Source organism: Eschscholzia californica, unplaced genomic scaffold (genome assembly GCF_041429995.1).
Source record: "Eschscholzia californica isolate CP2 unplaced genomic scaffold, dmEscCali1.0.p SCAF_1, whole genome shotgun sequence".
Lineage (NCBI taxonomy): Eukaryota > Viridiplantae > Streptophyta > Magnoliopsida > Ranunculales > Papaveraceae > Eschscholzia > Eschscholzia californica.
In genome coordinates this window covers 55,125,487-55,144,068 of record NW_028238198.1, presented here as the reverse complement: position 1 = coordinate 55,144,068, position 18,582 = coordinate 55,125,487, and the positions used below count along the sequence as shown (strand labels likewise).

The 18,582-nt window shown below is 40.0% G+C and overlaps 1 long non-coding RNA gene across 1 annotated transcript; it reads right to left on the bottom strand.

Annotated features, from left to right (window-relative positions):
* Positions 1 to 2,761: 2,761 nt before the first annotated feature.
* Positions 2,762 to 6,134, bottom strand: LOC147567688 (uncharacterized). Its single transcript, XR_015237853.1, has 7 exons — positions 5,967 to 6,134; positions 5,815 to 5,872; positions 5,118 to 5,184; positions 4,375 to 4,586; positions 3,979 to 4,286; positions 3,462 to 3,517; positions 2,762 to 3,081 (listed from the first exon to the last, which is right to left on the bottom strand). It is a non-coding gene; the product is annotated as an uncharacterized LOC147567688 (long non-coding RNA).
* Positions 6,135 to 18,582: the final 12,448 nt, after the last annotated feature.

Sequence of the window (18,582 nt, the reverse complement as noted above, 5' to 3'; positions counted from 1 at the left end):
GCACTTCACATAGTTAGGCGACTAGACGACACTTTCGATGACTCAGGATTAACCGATTTAGACCTTTGTTTGACTAAGTATGATCTCCGGATATACGTAGTACTTAGAGACATCTACTTTAGGAGTCGAATATCGATTGTACCTCGACACATTAAATCAGACTACACATAGTCATAGGTTTATCATTATGGATTCCCGGACTTCGACACCTCTCTCACTTATTTGTTGCCTGAATCGAGTCTTACCATCTCCCGACTCTTGTTCCTTCGACTCTTCTCTCGAATCTCTCTCGCCCATTTACTTTTATTGTTTAATTTGGTTTTCTTGTTTTGTTTCTCATTCAATCCAAAACCCCCCTTTTACCTCTATTCTTTTCCTTTTTAGTCTAAGTTAGTTAGTGATATCTAGACCGACGAACGAGACCCATTCGATATCCAAACTACCTTCCTATCCTTGGATCGATCCCGGCTTTGCCGGATTACTACTCGATACCTCCGCTTGGGTGTGCAACCTTTTCGGGTGCATCACTGATGACAAGGGGGTTATTTTTTCCTTGGTTGTCTTTTTGCCTTGACAACTCTTCTGGAAAGGGGTACCTGGTAATTTCTCAGTTTTTCCTTCCGATTGCATCGGGGGCTTATTCCTTTGCTATTTTAATGCTTTCTTACCTTCAACTTCTTTTCCTTTCACCTTGAGCAATTTCTTCTGTAATTAACCTGAATGCTTGTTGTAGTTCCGGTGTCTTTTTGAGCAATTTCTTCAGTAATAGACTTAGCTGAGTAATGAATAAAATTACCTATTATGGCTCTCCCCTTATTGTTTGTTGTGTTCTGGATGTTAACCGTCTATTCGCGAGGAAGTGCTGATTTGTCTTTAACACTTATTGCTTCATTAATACTTTTCCGATCGAACTGTCTGTTCCTTCCGTCTTCCCATGGCCTGGACCTATGAATATGACTTGGAAGGTGCTGAACAATTTCATCGGTTTTCGTCTGATGCTTCTTACAGAAGAATATTTTCGTCCGTCATTATCACATCGATGTTGAAGGTGAAGGTTCGATCAAGGTTCTTCGACTTATCGACTTGTCTGTTTTTTAGAACTTAGAGTCGATTCTGTTCGGCGAACCCTTCTGTCCCCTGCAACTCTCCCAGAGAGGAGTGTTGAACGATGGTCGACGGGTGACCTTTGAAGTGATGGGGTACTTGATTCGCTTATTAGACCGTGATCTGGTGGCAGTGATTATACGGACCTCTATAGATCTAGTCCCTTCTGATGTAATCTCCTTGTCTTCTCATTCTCCTGCTTCCTCTTCTTCGTGTAACATGTAGATGGTTGATGATGTGTTTCCCATGACGTCCTTTTTGGTTCTGTTTTTATCTACACATACTTAAATATGGAATAATTACTTGTTAAAACTCTAGTCTTACTAATGCAATATCCCTAACTTACTACGCATGCTCCGTATGATCGCTTCTGCAAAAAATGAAGAAAGTTGGACTTATTCTATCATGCCCTAGTCTTATTATTTCCTTCTGTAAAAAAAAACCCAAATTAGCGTAGCTCCGAAAATCATAATGATATTCGGGTCTGGTTTTTTCCCCTGATCATGGCTATCGTCCCAGGGCTGCCTTTTATTGGTTTGGTCTTAACCAGTTTAACTAGGACTTCTCCTTGGACCCCTGGTCGTTGCTTTCACTACAAGGGCTGATTTCGTTGGCTTGAGCACAACTAGTTTAACTAGGACTTCTCCTTGGACCCCTGGTCGTTGCTTTCACTATCAGGGCTGGTTTCGTTGGCTAAAGCACAACTTATTTAACTAGGACTTCTCCTTGGACCTCTGATCGTAGCATGGGCTACCAGAGCTGGTTTCGTTGCCTTGAGCACAACTAGTTTAGCTAGGACTTACCCCTGGTCGTTGCTTTCGCTAACAGGGACTGGTCTCGTCGACTTGAGCACGACTAGTTTTTGTCGGGACTCCTCCCGTATCCCTGGTCGTAGCTTGGGCTACCAGGGCCGTTTTGTCAGCTTTTGCATGACTAGTTTCGCAAGGACTTCTCCTTGTACCCCCGGTCACCTTTGCCAGGGCTGTAGGTTAACTAGGACTTCTCCTTAAGACCCTCAGTGGGGATCGCGTTTCACTCGAGTAAAGCCTTCTGTTTAACTAGGACTGCTCCTTTTAAGGTTCTCTGGTCGTTGCCTTGGCTACCAGAGCTACCTAATTTTGTCAGCTTGAGCGCGGTCATTTTAACTAGGACTCCTCCTTGGGACCTTGGTGAGGGGTCCGTTTTACTGGAGTGAAGTTCAGTTTAACTAGGACTGCTCCTTAAGGTTTCTGGTCGTTGCCTTAGCTACCAGAACTACCTGTTTTTGCCAAAGCAATGCATGTTTGACTAGGACTCCTCCTTTATATTATCGCCTTTTTGCTAAAATCACTACAAAAAATATATCCATTAGATACAGTAAAAAACCGTCCCGAAAACGTGAAAACCGTCCCCAATGGTTTATTGGGGACAATTGAAATCTGTCCCCGAAAGTGGCGTCCCAAATGGTATTTGGGACAAATATAGCGACGGTTAGCTTTTGTCCCCAATACTGTTTTTGCGACGATTTTTGTCTGTCCCTAAAAATTGGCTCAAATTTTGTCCTTCCTGTATTTGGGACAGCTAATACACAGCTAAAGATTTGGATGGAATTTTCGATAGTCCCAATTTTTTTTTTTTTTTTTTTGGCTTATATGGCTACTCATTCACTCAAACAAAATCCAAACAAATTTATTATTTCATTAACTTCCCGTAAAATTTTATAAATACATGTATGCCCAATATTCAGATTATTGATAAGAATGTTGAATTATCGATAAGAATGTTAAACTGTCGACAACAGTGCCAAATTTCGAAAAAATTTCTGGTTTCATCTTTATCATCTGACCAACTTGTTTTTTTTTTTTTTTGTTGAAGGATCTGACCAACTTGTTTTGGTTATCCAAAATACCTCCAATGCGTCGAACGAAAATGAGGGAAGCTCTTGCCTTTTGTTGTCGCAAACACAATACAATGATGTAGTAGTAATTAGCAAATATCCTGAAAGAGATGAGAAACAAAAATTCAAATTAGTTGAAGTCCAAATCATACATATGAAGTAAAATACAAGTATTATAAAGAGTAAGCAATCAAGAAGTTAAATGATAGCAGACTAACTAAAGTTCCTAACTCTAAAGAATTGCGGCAAGGTGGTAATAAAACTAGGAGTGAAGGATCTCAATATCTAACCAAGACAGGTAAAAGGCAACCCTTAGTCTTACCAATACTAGTAAAATATATCAGAGTAGAATCATTAGATGAATAAGGAAAACTTTTAACCAATACAAGTAGTCAATTAAAAGAATAAATAAAACACAACCATTCGTTTAAAAGCATAAATAAAACACAACTGGTTTAATGAAGTTAAATATGTTAATTACCAGCCTCCAACAATAGCCTTGTGCGGCTGTACGTGCAGTCCAATATACTCTGCAACCTTGAATAAAAAAAACATCAAAATTAGGAGATTATTATTAATAAGGAGAACGCTTAAGTGGATAAATGGCCACCGACTCGAACTTAGGTACTAGGCGCACACAAACCACTTTTAACGGCTCGTGCACGGAGAAGCGAAAAATGAGTATTCGTATTCCAGATCAAGCATATAAGACCTTTACTAGGAAGAAAAGAATTGAAACTACAGACAAGTGAAAACTGAAAAGTCTAAACTTTAGAGAACTCGTGCTTTTGTTTGTGAAAGAGGTATGTAAATAATATTTGCTTTTATTCTCTTTAATCAGCCAGACACCTCATTCCGACTACATTCAAGGACTGATGCAATTCTTCTACTCCCCTTTTCCTCACAAAATGCCCTAGGGACTTAACCGTGTTTATGTTTTCTGCCTTAAAATGCTAAAGGGAAAGAAGATAAACTATAAAGTAAAGTATCTAGATTACCATCTTGCTGGGCATGACGATATGTTGGGTAGTGATCCCAGTATGAAGGCCTCCAAATAGTTCTTTCCCACCGCATCGTATGGCCATCACAACCTGGACATATAGAAGCGTAGACCCCCCCCCCCCCCTTTGAGCCAAAAAAGGACAGGAGAATAACAGAAGGAACATACATAACTTGCAATGAAACTTGAATGCGGCATGTCAAAAAATATATAAATAAAATAAATTACAAATGGATATCTCTTCCAACGAAGCATTTTCGGCTCTTTCCCCAATCCCATTTATGGTTACCTCTAGTTACCTGATACCTGCATAAGCACCCTGGATTTAGATAACCATAGTCGTCAGTGCACATTACTGTCGTCAATCCCACTATTAAAACTTTAAGAGAAAAACCTAGAGTGTTGGCAGTAGAAAGACCCAAGTCATTCTGGCAGTGAGTCGAAATAATCACGTTCTCAATTCCTGGGGTGTTAGATTTGATATCTCTTATCAGTTCTCCAAGTTCACTAGGCAAAGTGTAACCAACTGTATCTGGGATTTTAAAGGTCGTAGCACCATCTTTAATAACTTCCCCAAGAACCTGATAAAGGAATTCCCTGTCAGACCTGACAACACAAAATCAAAGTTATAGATATGCGTTAAACACACAATCCAACCTCAATTTTTTTGAAACTACAATCCACCCTCAATTCTCTTTATATAAACCGCAAACATAAGCTCATACTTACATTCGAAAGTATGAATGAAATGTGATTACCAGAATGGCATTCTAAGATGGTGTTTCGTATACGAAAATGAGATTATAATGAATTCAAGAGGAAGAACCAAACTTATATTGTTTAAATAGGAAACCCAGACTAACCAACAAACAACTACTAGACATCATAACAATTGGCAACAATCCAATCGAAAGATGAAAATCTACGAAGTAATGATCCAAATAGATGACAGCGAAACCAAGTAGAAAATGGAAACCAATAAAAGAATACACAATCTAGATTTCAAAAATCACAAGAAGTGCCTACAAGATCAAGACACAATTCAACCACTTCCAAGAAATCAATCAATTTCTTTAGATGAATTTGAAATTCGGGAATAGATAAGTTCGGTAAAAAGAAATTTAATCAAAGTATTACCTATAGGAGCAACTGATTTCTCTGAGATCTCCTAGCCGATATCTCTGGTTTCACTAAAGTCAAATCTCTGAATATTAGAACCAAGCAAAGGATGTTAAACTAAATGAAAAGTCATGTAAATGATTTGAATTTTCCACATCTTCCCAATTTACCTATTCGATTAATTTAACAAGTCTTTTGACTAAAGAAATCAAGACACATAGACAAATTCAATTGAAGACGGGTACGTTGTTCATTGCTAATTTGCTATTAAACATCAAATCTTAAGAATTTGAACTCGTTGAGTTTAATGAAGATGATTTTTCCAACAGAAGAAATAAAACAACTCCTGTGGTGAACTACTATTACTTCAAATGTTACCATCTTGAATTTCTTCACGGTTTAATCTTACTCCTTTCTTCCGCATTAATTAGTAACATAAGTTTGCAATTAAGCCAATAATTGACAACATAAAACCAAACTTAGCCCAATTATTACAAGATATAATCTAAGAACTAAAGCACGTCTCTACTTAAATCTAAAAACAAATCACATAAGATAATCACTATAAAACCCCTAAATAAATTTGACTGTCTTATATTAGAAAATTAAGTTTATGATTTGAAAATCCTAAGAAGTTTTACTGGACTTCTTCTCATAATAGCTATGGTTAGGAACAAAAAAAAAAGATGAAGAAGAAATTTAAGCACAATAATACCTACAGAAGCAACCGATTTCTCTGATTTGTTCGAATTTGTTTGTCTCAGACGATTTCACTAGAATTATCAATCAAGAATTTGTCAAATAGTTTGTGGTAGTAGTAGTAGAAGAAGATGATGATGATGAGAAGAAGAAATATAGATAACTGACCGGTTGGGTGAAGATTCACCTTGGAGAAGAACTCGGCTGATGAAACTTGGGAGACAGGGAAGCCGAGAAGAGAGAAAGGAAAAAATGGTTATAAAATCTAATGATATTAGGGCAAATTTGAAGCGGGAATATTTAAGCCAAAATTAGCCGTGATTTTTTTTTGTATCCACTCCTCTAAAAATCTGCCGCTAAAATACACCAATTGTCCCTATTTTAATTTTGGTAGGGACAAACATTACAAAACTGCCCCAATTATAAATTTTTTGGGGACAGAGGTCAAAATGTGTGTCCCTATTGGGCCTTTTTTTGTAGTGAATATTTTGTTTATTAGTAAAAATATGTAGCTTGCAGCGCTACTTCTCTTGCCTAACGGCGTTATTTGCAAGGTTAGAAGAAACAAATTGATGGTCACCTACGTGATCATCAGTTTTCAATCCTGCATGTCTGCTGTAGGGTCTCCATAGAAGACTTTGTCTCCTCTGACGGTGGCCGGGTTGGTGGATTCTTCTTCGCAGCCCTGAGCAGAGATTAGGTAGCACTCCCTGACCATTTCTTGGTTCCCTCTGACCGTTCCGATGAGATTTGTTCCCGGGATTGAGAATTTCATCATTAGGTGGTTCATGGAGATTATTGCCCCTAACTCTCTGAGGAAGTTCTTGCCCAGTATAATGTTGTAGGCATGCATCTTGTCGACTATAGCGAAATTCAGGATTTTCACTTTCTTTGTCTCTCCTTCTCCTATCAGCACGGGAAGCAATGCTGCCCATCGGTTTCGACCTGATTATCGCCGAGCCCTGTCAAGCAAGACTTATATGATTTGAGATAATGAAGACTTACCCCGAGTTTTTGAAAGCATGTTCGGCTCAAGACTTCAACCGAGCTTCCTGTGTCGACTAGGATGCGCCCTACCCTCCAATTGGCTACTACCGCCGTTATCACCAACGAGTCTGCGTGTGGGGTTATTATCCCTACTAAGTCGTCGTTAGTGAAGACGACAGGCGGCGTTTCTAAACTGGTTTCATAAACAGAACTAGCGAGTTTTTTGCCTCGTTAGCGTATCTCCATTGTTCTCCCTTGGTACTCCGTCGAAAGTCGATCCTCCTGAGATAGTGTTGATATTTCCCATGACCTCAGAGGGTTCATCTGAGCCCTCAGTGGCTTTTTTGACGGTTGAGCTTTGCTCGTCAGGATCTAGCCCGAAACCAATTCCAGTTTTGTTTGTTGACCTTCTATTTTTATATTCGTAGGGTCGTTGCTCCTTCCGGATGTATTTGTCTAGCTCGCCTTTCCTCACCATTTCTTCGATGAGATTCTTGAGATGTCGACAATTGTCGGTTTTGTGATCGTAGCCTCGGTGAGAGGAACACCATGCGGTCATGTCTCTGAGCTCGAACTCGTCCTTGCTGTGTTTAGGTCTGGGAAGTTCTGCTTTTCTTTGTGCCACGAGTATCTGTAGAATTCACTCCCTACCTTTGACCAACGGAGTGTAGGTGCCGAAATCAAATCTGGGTCTTCTATTTCACTCTCGTTCCTTGTGAGGCCTGGCTTCTTCTCGCTCTTTCTTCCGGATCGGTTCGCTTTCATACGGGATGTTTGCCACCTCCTTCATCCGCTGCTAGTTTTCTTCTTTCCTGATGAGTTGTATCACCCTCTCTATTAGCTCGGCTAGGGTGTCAAATTCTCTTCCAGAAATGTCCCTGATGACGTCATCCTATCGGAGGCCTCTCAACAGGGCTGCGAAGGCGACCTTTGGTTCCAGGTCGAGGACTTGCACCATGAGGTTGCGGAATCTTTGCCAATAAGTCGCCAAGGTTTCTCTTCTCCCCTGGACTACATTGAACAGCTCGTCGATCTTTCTCTTGATTGTGGTGCTTCCTCGAAAGGCGTCGCAAAAGACCTGGGCGAGTTGTCCGAAAGACTTGATTGAGCCCGGGACCAGTGCTTGATACCATGCTTGGGCTGGGCCTTTCAAGATTGTAGCGAAGACTACACACCATATGTTTTGGTTGGTCGTATACAGGTTCATTACTGAGGTGTAGTTGTTGACGAAAACTACCGGGTCCTCTAGACCGTGGTAGTGATCTAGCATTGGACATTTGAAGTTTTTTGGCTTCTCAGATTCCAAGATTTCTTGACAGAGGGGAGGTTGATGGATAACCGCCTGTCCTCGTAGCTTTTCTTTCTCCCTTTCTCGAGTCAGCTCTCCTATCTGATGTATGAGCACCTCACAAACGGTTGGGTCGTCCATGCATCCTTCGCCAACTCCCTTCTTTTTATGGATGTATGGTCGGTTGGGATCTAATACTCCATATTCTTCTAGGATGCTCTCCAGACGCATCTGGTCTCCCCGCTGCAATGTTAGATCTTCGGAAGAGAATGCGTTGCCTGGTGAGAAGGGTCTTCGTGCATATTTCCTAATCACTTCTTCTCTCTTTTCTGGTGTTGTAGGGTTTTTTGCCGTCTCTGCCTTGCGAAGCCTCTCCTCTAGTTGTCTCGCCTTCTCATCCCTCCGGAGGTAGTCAGCTTTGACTTGAGCTAGTTCGTTCATGAGCTCGTCTGTGCTGCGGAGTCTGTGTGGCAGCCCGCGCGGGGTGTGCTCCTCCGAAGACATGTTTGCTTGAGGGGCTTAGAGAAATAGTTAGTTCGAAAAGTTTTTAAATAGAGTTCAGGTTACGGAAGTGATGATTTTGCTGGAGAGCCCCTTCCTCTAGCGCCAAATGTTGATGTCAAAAAATGGCTTTCCGTTATATCAACATGAAATAGGGAGTTGATGCATGACAGCCTCCGTTATGTGTGATTATTCTGTTAAGTTGAGTGTTGCTCGGCTTAGAGTTCCTACTTCCTGCTCTCCTCCTTTTCCTTACTCCTTGTTCCTGTTCGTCTGCTCCCGCTCCTTGCTCCTGTTCCTGTTCCTGTTCGTCTACTCCCAAGGGGGAAAACCTGCAAAGGGTTCGAAAACCGCTCCGACGCTGAAGCCAGTTAGGGTGCTCTTTGCAGTAAAAAATGAATATTGATTGATCCTTTTGGGGCGAGTTATGGAAACTCTGAGTTTTTGGGAGATCTTTTTTAGGTCAAGAGATCGTGTCCTGGGAAGGACGATGTGGGGGGCCTTTTATAGGCGATGTTAAGCCGACTATGATTAGTGCGGTGGTGAGGCGGTTGCCATCAGACCAAAGAGAAAGTTTTCTCTCTTGAGGATCTAGGGTTTCTCTTAGAGTCTATCTCGCATCTTTGATAAGTGGAAGTTCTTAAGCTTAAGGATCCTTCGTAAATATCTTGCCGATGTGATAGATCCTATAGGAGAAGTTTCCTTCTTTAGTTTACGTGGAATTCAAGCTGGCTTAAACACTTCGAGATGTGTAGCCGACTGAGATTCTTCTGGAAGATTCGGGATTAAGTCGGTAGATCGCCTAACACTGCTGCCTCCCAAGTTCTGGGCGTAAGACATTGGCCGGATCTGTTTGGCCCCCCTTACTCCTCTTAAGACACCAGGGCTGATCTGTCCATGCCAAGGGCATTTTGCAAGGCTGGTTTCTTCTGGCCAACTTCCCAGTTAGAAGAATATTTGATGGACCATCAAAGGCTCAACGGTTCTGCTACCTTAAGTCGAGTTGACCCAGTAGACTTCAGGTTTGATCTTGACTCTTCAGACGTTAGTCAACGTCTGGACATTTTATGCATCATCACCTTCCATTTTACCTTTATGTACATTTTTGTAATAATATATTTTTTTTAATTTGTCAAACTCATATTTTTTTCTTCTCCACTTTATCATTCCTCCTCCACCTCACTTCCTTCGACCTAAGAAAGTTACTGGTAAAAGGTCGTCGACCAATGACATAAAACTGAAAGGGTCAGTCCCTACTTTATGACCAACTTCCTTCTTTACCCCTCGTATTTCAAAATTTAAATTACTCATGTTTTTTAACTTCATTACATACGGTTAGAGTAAATATTTCTCGTCTAAAAAATACCCAAGCATGTGTCAGGGTGCATTACTTCTTTTCAAGTAAACTACTTTCTTCTCAGATATTATGGTGAGATTTACTCGGGTTACATAGGTAACTTCAAGAAATTATGTCAACAACCTTTGGTTGGAGTGGTAAGAGGTTTAGTCTTCCACCTTAGAGGTCAAGGGTTCGAGGAACGCTGACCATTCTAAAAAAAAACTTCAAAGAATTATCTCATCTAATTGGTCAGATTTATGACCCACATAACTTTTTTTTTTGATGTATTTGAATTGAACTTTATCGAATTCTCTTCTGATGTCTCGGATTCTTCGAATATGGATCAGAGATTGCCAATGCACTGTATGTCTTTTATTGTGGATGTGCTTGATAAGGTTTGTGTTGTCGCTTTCTGTAATTATTGACTTGTGGTTCTGTTCTTTCGCCCATTCAAGACCAAGTAAGATAGCCATAGCTTCACTTTCTATTTCTCGCCCTAGAGGATTTCACTTGAGCTTCTATAAATTTGGAATCTGCATTATGAGCAATTAAGCTAATTCCAGTATTGGATGTTACATTTGTAAAGGATGCATCAACATTAATCTTAATAAAAGGTTCAGTTGGCGGCTGCCATTTTCCAGGAGGTTTTTGTTTTTTTGTCTCTAATTCTTTATTGGTTTTTGGAAATGCTTTGATCATTTTGATGACCTTTTTAAAATCATTTATCTCGTGTTGGAAACAGTGATCACATATCACTTTCAATAAGATCCAAAGAATGCTCACAAAATGAATATCGTCACAGGTGTAACATTGTTGAGTATTGTCTTGCCACGAGAAGATCCAATCAGATATAGAGAAAATATGTTCAGATATTATGTGCAGATAAATCCTATGCAAAGATAAACCCTGGTTTTTGGAGATTGGTTCCAATTGTTACATATCTAAACAAAGAGTATATTAAAAGAAAAAACAGTAGCCAACTTTTTCGTGTTCAATGTACTAACTTACCAACACGGAAATGAAACACAAAAAACAAGAACAAAAATAAGTAATAAAAAAACAGCTCACCACCGACGTGGAGTAATCTACTGCCATGTAGAGAATAAGGTCAACAAATCAATACCCTAGTCAACTTCATTGAAACCTTTAAGCTTTCAAAGATAAACCCTGGTTAAGTTCACATTACTCAATCAGTCAATTGTACTTTATGTTTTAATAAAATATCTATCTCACTCACCTAGACTTTCTTTATAATATAATCTCTTTTGATTTGGACTCCCTAATTACCAGATCATCACTTTTGTGGGCCTTTAACCAATTGAATTTTGACTCCTATTGTGAAAATTATGTTTGTTAAGTTTGACTGATTTTTTATGTTTTGTCTTGGACCAAATAATTGGTGGATCATAATTTTACACATCCTTCATTTATGTGGATGGGGTTAGGGGTATAAAAACAACTTAGTATTAATTTGTTTTACATTAGATTATGACCCATTCTAAATTAATGACTATGGATTGTCTAAAGAAATAACACATGGAAGACTATTATATTTCTTAAAACCAGTATCACAAAAGAGAAGATTAGGTTAAAGATAAATAATTAAACCCCAAATTTAAATTAGGGGGACGGATTTTAGGTCCAAAATCAAAGAGTCACTGGGTCGAGAGCCCAAAGATAATATTAAATAGAAAATAAATCTATTAGGAGTAATTTACATGTCTAACCTCTATTTTCTTTACTATTACATAACATATCTTAGGTTAAATAAAATTACCTATATTAGAAACTACAAATAATCTTTTCAGTTTCAAAAAAACAATTCGTCGGTAAGAGGTTTTCATCCTTACAGAAAATTGTTTTTTCAGTTTAAAGGAATGTTTCCCTAATCTTTTGACTCAAAGAAAATCAATCACAACTTTCTCTCTCTTCTTTAGTTCACCGAAAAAATCAAAGGAAATCGCAGAGAAAACCCATATAAGCTTTTTAGTTTTCACCTGAACAAAACCTAGAAGAACCCGATGTTCAATGGATTAAATTTCTTCTTGTACCATATTCTCGTTTTCTTTTTCAACGATAGATTGTTGCACCGTGCATGGTTTTGTTGTTCTTATTCTTAAAGCTTTTCATAAAAAATCATTCAGATCTTGTCTCACTGTTTCTCTCTCTATAATCTTGTTTTATCTAAAAAAATTGCAAGAAAGGTAATTATATGTTTGGGTTATTTCTCAAATGGCCCCCAACTTTGTGACCAGCTTCCTGCCTAGCCCCCTAGATTAGCAAAAATACCCATATGACCCCCTTTTTAAGATTCCGTTATAACACCGTTAACCAGTCAACATTTCTCTCTCCTCCATCTCATAGCCTCTCTCTGCCACCTCATCTTCTAGCCAACTCATCATCTCCTCCGGCAAGAGTCGCCGGTCGGCCAATTTCCGGCCGGCAACTTCAAACCTAAAAAAAAAAAAAAGTTTTTTTTTCTCTCTTTCTCTCTAAATTTTTTTTTCTTTCTTCTCTCTCTCTCTAGAACTCTAGAGAGAGAGAGGGGACCTTCAAAAACAGCAGCAAAAGTTGGTTGGAATCGAAAAATTGGAAGGGAGAAGGTGCTGTCCAGGAGTCGGACTGACCAGGATGCGTCCCAGTCCTTCCCGGACTAGGAATCCGAGAGCTTCTCGGACAGACGCGTCCGAGTTTCTCTCGGACAGGAAGACGCGTCCGAGATCGTCTCGGACTGGGATCCCGAGAGATCCGCGTCTAGCACACTGGATCGCGTCACTTGGACGCGACTAGAGAAGTCTGAACACGTCTCGGATTGAGAATCCGGACGCGACCAGGACTGTCCCTTCCAGACGCGTCTAGGACGCGTCTGGTGAAGCCAGAAGCCATCTCAGACTGGGAGTCCGAGATGCATATACTTGGACAGAGCGTCTAGGACGCGTCTGTGGGGGTAGGGAAGCGTCTGGCCTAGGGCCAGGACGCCTCCACCCGAGGGACTTGGCACGTCCTGGTACGTGCCAATCCGGGTCCGACCTTGGCTCGGACCTTGACCGTGACTTGACTTGGTCTAGTCAAAGGGGTCCTTGACCAAGTTTGACTTAAGTCTTTAGAGTTTGACTCGGGTCTTTTGGGCCTTGACTTAAGTGGGAGGTTTCTATTTTCTTCTTCCGACTTTGACCATATTTTTTTCCGAAAGCGACCTGGGCCAATCAAAAGCCTAAAACGGAGTTTTTCCAAAACGATTTCAAAATCTTTTAGGATAAAACCAAAACGAGCCATTAGTCAGAATTTTGAGAAAATTAGACTTAAGGCACGTTAGACATAGAGATGTCGGTAGTATCTCCCGAATAGCTATCTAGAACATAGCAAACCTAGATTCGACCTAAGGAAGCGAATCTCATACATACTTGGGTGTTTTGTGAGTGTCATATTATTATGTATGTATGAATGTGAATGCGGGTTCTAGTATGGCCATAGAATTGTTCTATTCATGTTTTTAAGCACGGATGGGTGCCCGATGTAATTAATTTAATTCCAAGTTTTATACGATCTGCGAATCGTTGAGTCTTGTAATTAGAGTTAAGGGTCCAAAAGAGTCCATTCAAGAGCCAAAGGATGAGATTGTGGTTCGAGTGGGAGAATTCAATGGATGTTCGAGAATGGAGGTACAGGCGAACAGAGGCAAAACAAGCAAGAACCTAAGAAGATTAGATCTTTTAGGTTAGGGGACATACTAGGATCATGTCTGCTTGATTTATTTTCTCGCGCGCATTTACTTATTTACGTTTTATGTGGTGTATGATTATGTTAGAGTTCACAGTAATGCATGCAAACAGAAACGTAAAAGTCCTTAAAAGGAATTTTGAGTAATGCCTACCCAGATTAAGACACCTGTTGAGCCCTTGTTCATCGATGGTGGGTCATGCCAAAGCAGGGTGCCATCTTTTACCTCGGGACAATACGGGTAGACCTATGAAGAGGTCTACATGTCTAAATGGTTATTCTCAACGAGTCAGCAAAAGGGTTTTGGATTTCTAGGCAAAAGGATGAATTAAACACATAAGTGTTATTCATCAACCAAGAGTCATAGGAGTATGATCAGTAAGGAGTTACTCACCCAGGAGGGTGGAGTTAAGGGCAGTGCCAAAGTACGCTTAACTTCACAGGAATGGGATCTTGGAATCGTATTATTCAAAGGGGGACGGTTTTCATTGAATAATATGGCAAAAACTGTTTTTGCGTAAACATTGAATGTAGTACTTAGCAAAATCCTTATTTTGTTTATGTAGAGTAGAGATGGCATATAGTATTAGTTCACGTTTAGATAGAGATCTATACGACTTTCTAGATTGGGAGGAAGATCAGAGAAGAGTTCTCGATGCTTCGAATAAAGAAACCGAAATAGAGATACCAGAAAGGGAAGTGGAAGTTGGTGCCTATGTTATAGAGGTCAATTTGGCAGATATGGCTGACTCTCCTTCATCGGTATTTGATACCGGATGTGGAGCACATATAATTTCAGAATTAGATGAGCTCAAGGAGGTCAGGTATCTGACAAAGAGCGAGATGGTTCTACGAGTCGCAAATAAGGCAAGAGTTGCTGCTGTGGCTGTAGGAACCTATGAGCTTAGTTTAAAGACTGGATTGATATTAGTGCTGCATAATTGTTATTATGTACCCACTATTTCAAGGAACATCATCTCTGTGTCGGTGCTAGACAAAGAGGGATATCATGCTATAATAAAGGACAAGTGTTGTTCTTTATACAAAGGTGAGATGTTCTATACCAGTGCTAAACTACGTAATGGTCTTTATGATGTGAACATAGAAGACGAAATCCTGAACATAGACACGAAACGGCTTCGTACTCACGATTCTAACCAAAGTTATCTCTGGCATTGTCGTTTGGGTCACATTAACATGAAACGCATGCAGAAGCTTCATACAGATGGACTTCTGGGATCGTGTGATTTAGAATCGTACGATACATGTGCGCCATGCTTAGTGGACAAAATGACACGATCGTCCTTCAAGGCGAAAGGAGACTGGGTGAGTGAATTATTAGGACTGATACATACAGATGTATGCGGACCTATGAGTACACTTGCGAGAGGCAACTATGGCTACTTCATAACGTTCACAAATGAGTTCACTAGATATGGTTACGTATATCTTATGAAGCATAAGTCGGAATCGTTTGAAGTGTTCAAACAATTCCAGAATGAAGTAGAGAATCAACTTGGCAAGAATATAAAAGCCATTCGATCGGATCGAGGTGGTGAATATTTGAGTCAAGAGTTTGAGGATCATCTTCGGAGTTGCGGAATAATGTCCCAACTCACTCCTCCAGGAACACCTCAGATGAACGGTGTGTCCGAAAGGAGAAATCGAACCTTGATGGACATGGTTCAATCGATGATGAACTTAGCCGATCTTCCGAACACCTTCTGGGGGTATGCTCTAGAAACGGCTGCTTTCACACTAAACCGAGCTCCGTGATGAGACATGAAAATGTCCCATCTGAATCTCTTAACTCGGGTTAGTTAGTCTATCTAGGGCAAGTTACTCTCATGAATTACCTCTTTTTCTACTCAGGTACCTTTTTCAGAGTTATGTGTGCAAAACGGATAAAAGTCGGAGAAATGCAGACTGAGGGTATTTTTGGTAATTTTGTGATTCTGATTTCATGATCAGTATTAGTGCTCGGATGGAAAGTAGAGTCCAAGACGAACCCGTAGGCGAAAACGGAAGTCAAATCAGAGTCCGGATGAGTAAGATAGAGCTAGTCAAAGTTCGGGTCAAATTTGGTGGACCAAGAGTCAAGAAGGACACGTGGTGCGCATCGAGCAAAGTAATCGGATGGACAAGAAACAAAGTGGGCTACTTTCGGTTTCATCAGAGAGACCGATTCCACCACGACTCGATCTTTCCAACCGACTGAGAAGGGAAAGAAAGATACGAGCTGAAGAGAGGGATATCTTGCCATGAATAGGAAAGAAATGGAGAAAAAGAAATCAGATTTTGGGAGTGATAAGAGAAAGCCGAGATTCGGATTTGTGAGAGAATAGAAAGAAATCAGAGAAATTTGATTGGGTTTTTGGTATAAAACAAAGAGACAGGAGCTGAAGAAGGGCATCTCATCTTTGGGATCCTCTCAGTTAAGAAAGAAAAAGGTTCAGAGAGAGAGAGGGAGTCGGCCATTGAAGAACCGAGAGCTAGAGAGAGAAAGCGAGTTTGAGAGTTTAAAGAGTTTCTGTCTTTGTTTCTTATTCTTCTTCTAATCCTTCTCTTTGTGAGAGAGAGAAGATTAGTAAGAGTTAAGAAAGAGAGAGATACTGTAGAGAGAGAGATTGAATCAAGTTTATCAAATTCAATTAAAATTTCATATCTTCTTTGTCTCCTTTCTTTACTGTTCGGTTATAGAGAGAAAGAGAGAGTATATTTCTGGTTTATAGAGAGAGAAAGAGAAGCTTTAGAGTGAGAAAGAAGGAGAAAACAGTAGAAAGCAAGAGAGAAAAACAGTAGGGAAATAATTTTCCCACAGGGAAATTATTTCCGAGAAGACGAGAAATTCAATTTCCTTAAGGGTGCGTTTGGCTTCCAGTGGAAAATCAGCGAGAAAAAGTTTAGTTTTCTTCCATTCTCTTTTATTCTTTATGTCTATTTCAATATCGTATTATGATTAACTAATTCTCTATCTAGGGTTGATGATGAAACCAAATATTCGATCTTTAGAACATAAGTTATTTGGTTAATTCTTTTAATGTGATTTAATGTTTAAATTGTTTTAATTTATCAAGTAGATTATCTTTTCACTATCTATGCTTTTAGGTTTGATGTATCGTGCTTAGGTTAAATCCTTTGACGATACATACTTATTGATTGATAGATAGTAGTTTAGAAATTCATCTTTTAAATAAGACAATTACAATTTCATGAGTTAAAAACCGATTTTATCGAAAACATCTCCCGGAATTAGGATAGTTCATTATCCGAAATTCTGAGTTATAAAACGAGAGAGTTAGTCAGTTGATTTCGTGTGTTTAAAAGTGAGTTATTCGGTGGATTCCAAAAACCCTAGGTCGTCTCCCCCCATTTGAGTTCCTTGTATCATTTGTATTTTATTTCCGTCATTTTATTTTAACATTTTATTCATTTCAAAACCAAAACCAAATCATTGAAAAATGTTATTACTTCCTAGTTTTAGAATAGATTTCACTTAGTCTCTGAGGAACGAACCGGTCTTACCGGAATTTTACAACTTGACACCCGTGCACTTGCGGGTGTAGACCTATTTAGGGTAACCTTTCTAGGCCCATCACTCCGTCAAAAGCTGTAGAAAAGACGCCATATGAGATATGGACTGGAAAGGTTCCAAAGTTGTCTTTTCTCAAAGTCTGGGGTTGCGATGTTTATGTAAAACGTTTACAAGGAGATAAACTAGCACCAAGATCAGACAAGTGTCTCTTTGTTGGTTATCCAAAAGAGACAAAGGGGTATTACTTCTACAACCCATCAGAGACAAAGTGTTTGTTGCTCGTGATGGTGTCTTCCTTGAAAAGGAGTTTCTTTCCAAGAAGACAAGTGGGAGAAATATAGAGATCGAAGAAGTTCGATCCGAGCAACAAACTGACACCGTTGTACCGATGTCAGAAGTCGCGATTCCTAACTATTCTGAGCCGATAGAAAAGGAAAGAGAGGAAGAGATGGTAGATCTCGGAGATCCTCCCGCGCAGAGCGAATGTGATTCGCAGGAGAACCCTCAAGGAGTTGAGAGTGTCTCACCTGTTGTTCAAGCCCCGCGTAGGTCCGCAAGGCTGATTGAATTATCTCAACGACAAGAGTTGTTGTTGATAGAGGATAATGAACCTAGCACCTACAAAGAAGCTATGACGAGCCCAGACTACGAAAAATGGCTGGGAGCCATAAAATCCGAAATGGAATCCATGTCTGAGAATCAAGTTTGGAACTTGGTTGATTTGCCCAATGGAGTAGAACCCGTCGGATGCAAATGGATTTTCAAGATGAAAACAGACAAGGATGGAAACGTGAGCGTTTTCAAAGCTAGACTCGTGGCAAAAGGTTACAGACAAGTCCAAGGGATAGACTACGAAGAAACCTTTTCCCCTGTCGCGATGCTTAAGTCCATTAGGATTATTCTAGCAATTGCAGCTCATTACGATTATGAGATTTGGCAAATGGATGTCAAAACCGCCTTCCTGAACGGTAAACTGGAAGAGGATGTGTACATGACACAACCTGAGGGTTTTGAGGACTCCAAGAATGCTGGAAAAGTTTGCAAGCTTCAAAGGTCCATCTACGGGTTGAAGCAAGCAAGTCGGAGCTGGAATCTTCGATTCGACGAGAAAATCAAAGAGTTTGGTTTTCTGAAGAATGAAAAGGAATCTTGTGTATACAAGAAGGTTAGTGGGAGCAACCTAGTTTTCTTGGTCCTGTATGTGGATGACATACTGATCGTTGGAAATGACATTCCTATGCTTAACTCCGTAAAAGAGTGGCTTAGGAAGTGTTTTTCAATGAAAGACCTAAGAGATGCAGAATATATATTGGGCATCAAGATCTATAGAGATAGATCGAGGAAGATGATTGGACTCAGTCAAGAGACTTATATCGATAAGGTTCTTGGGAGATTCAAGATGGAAGACTCTAAG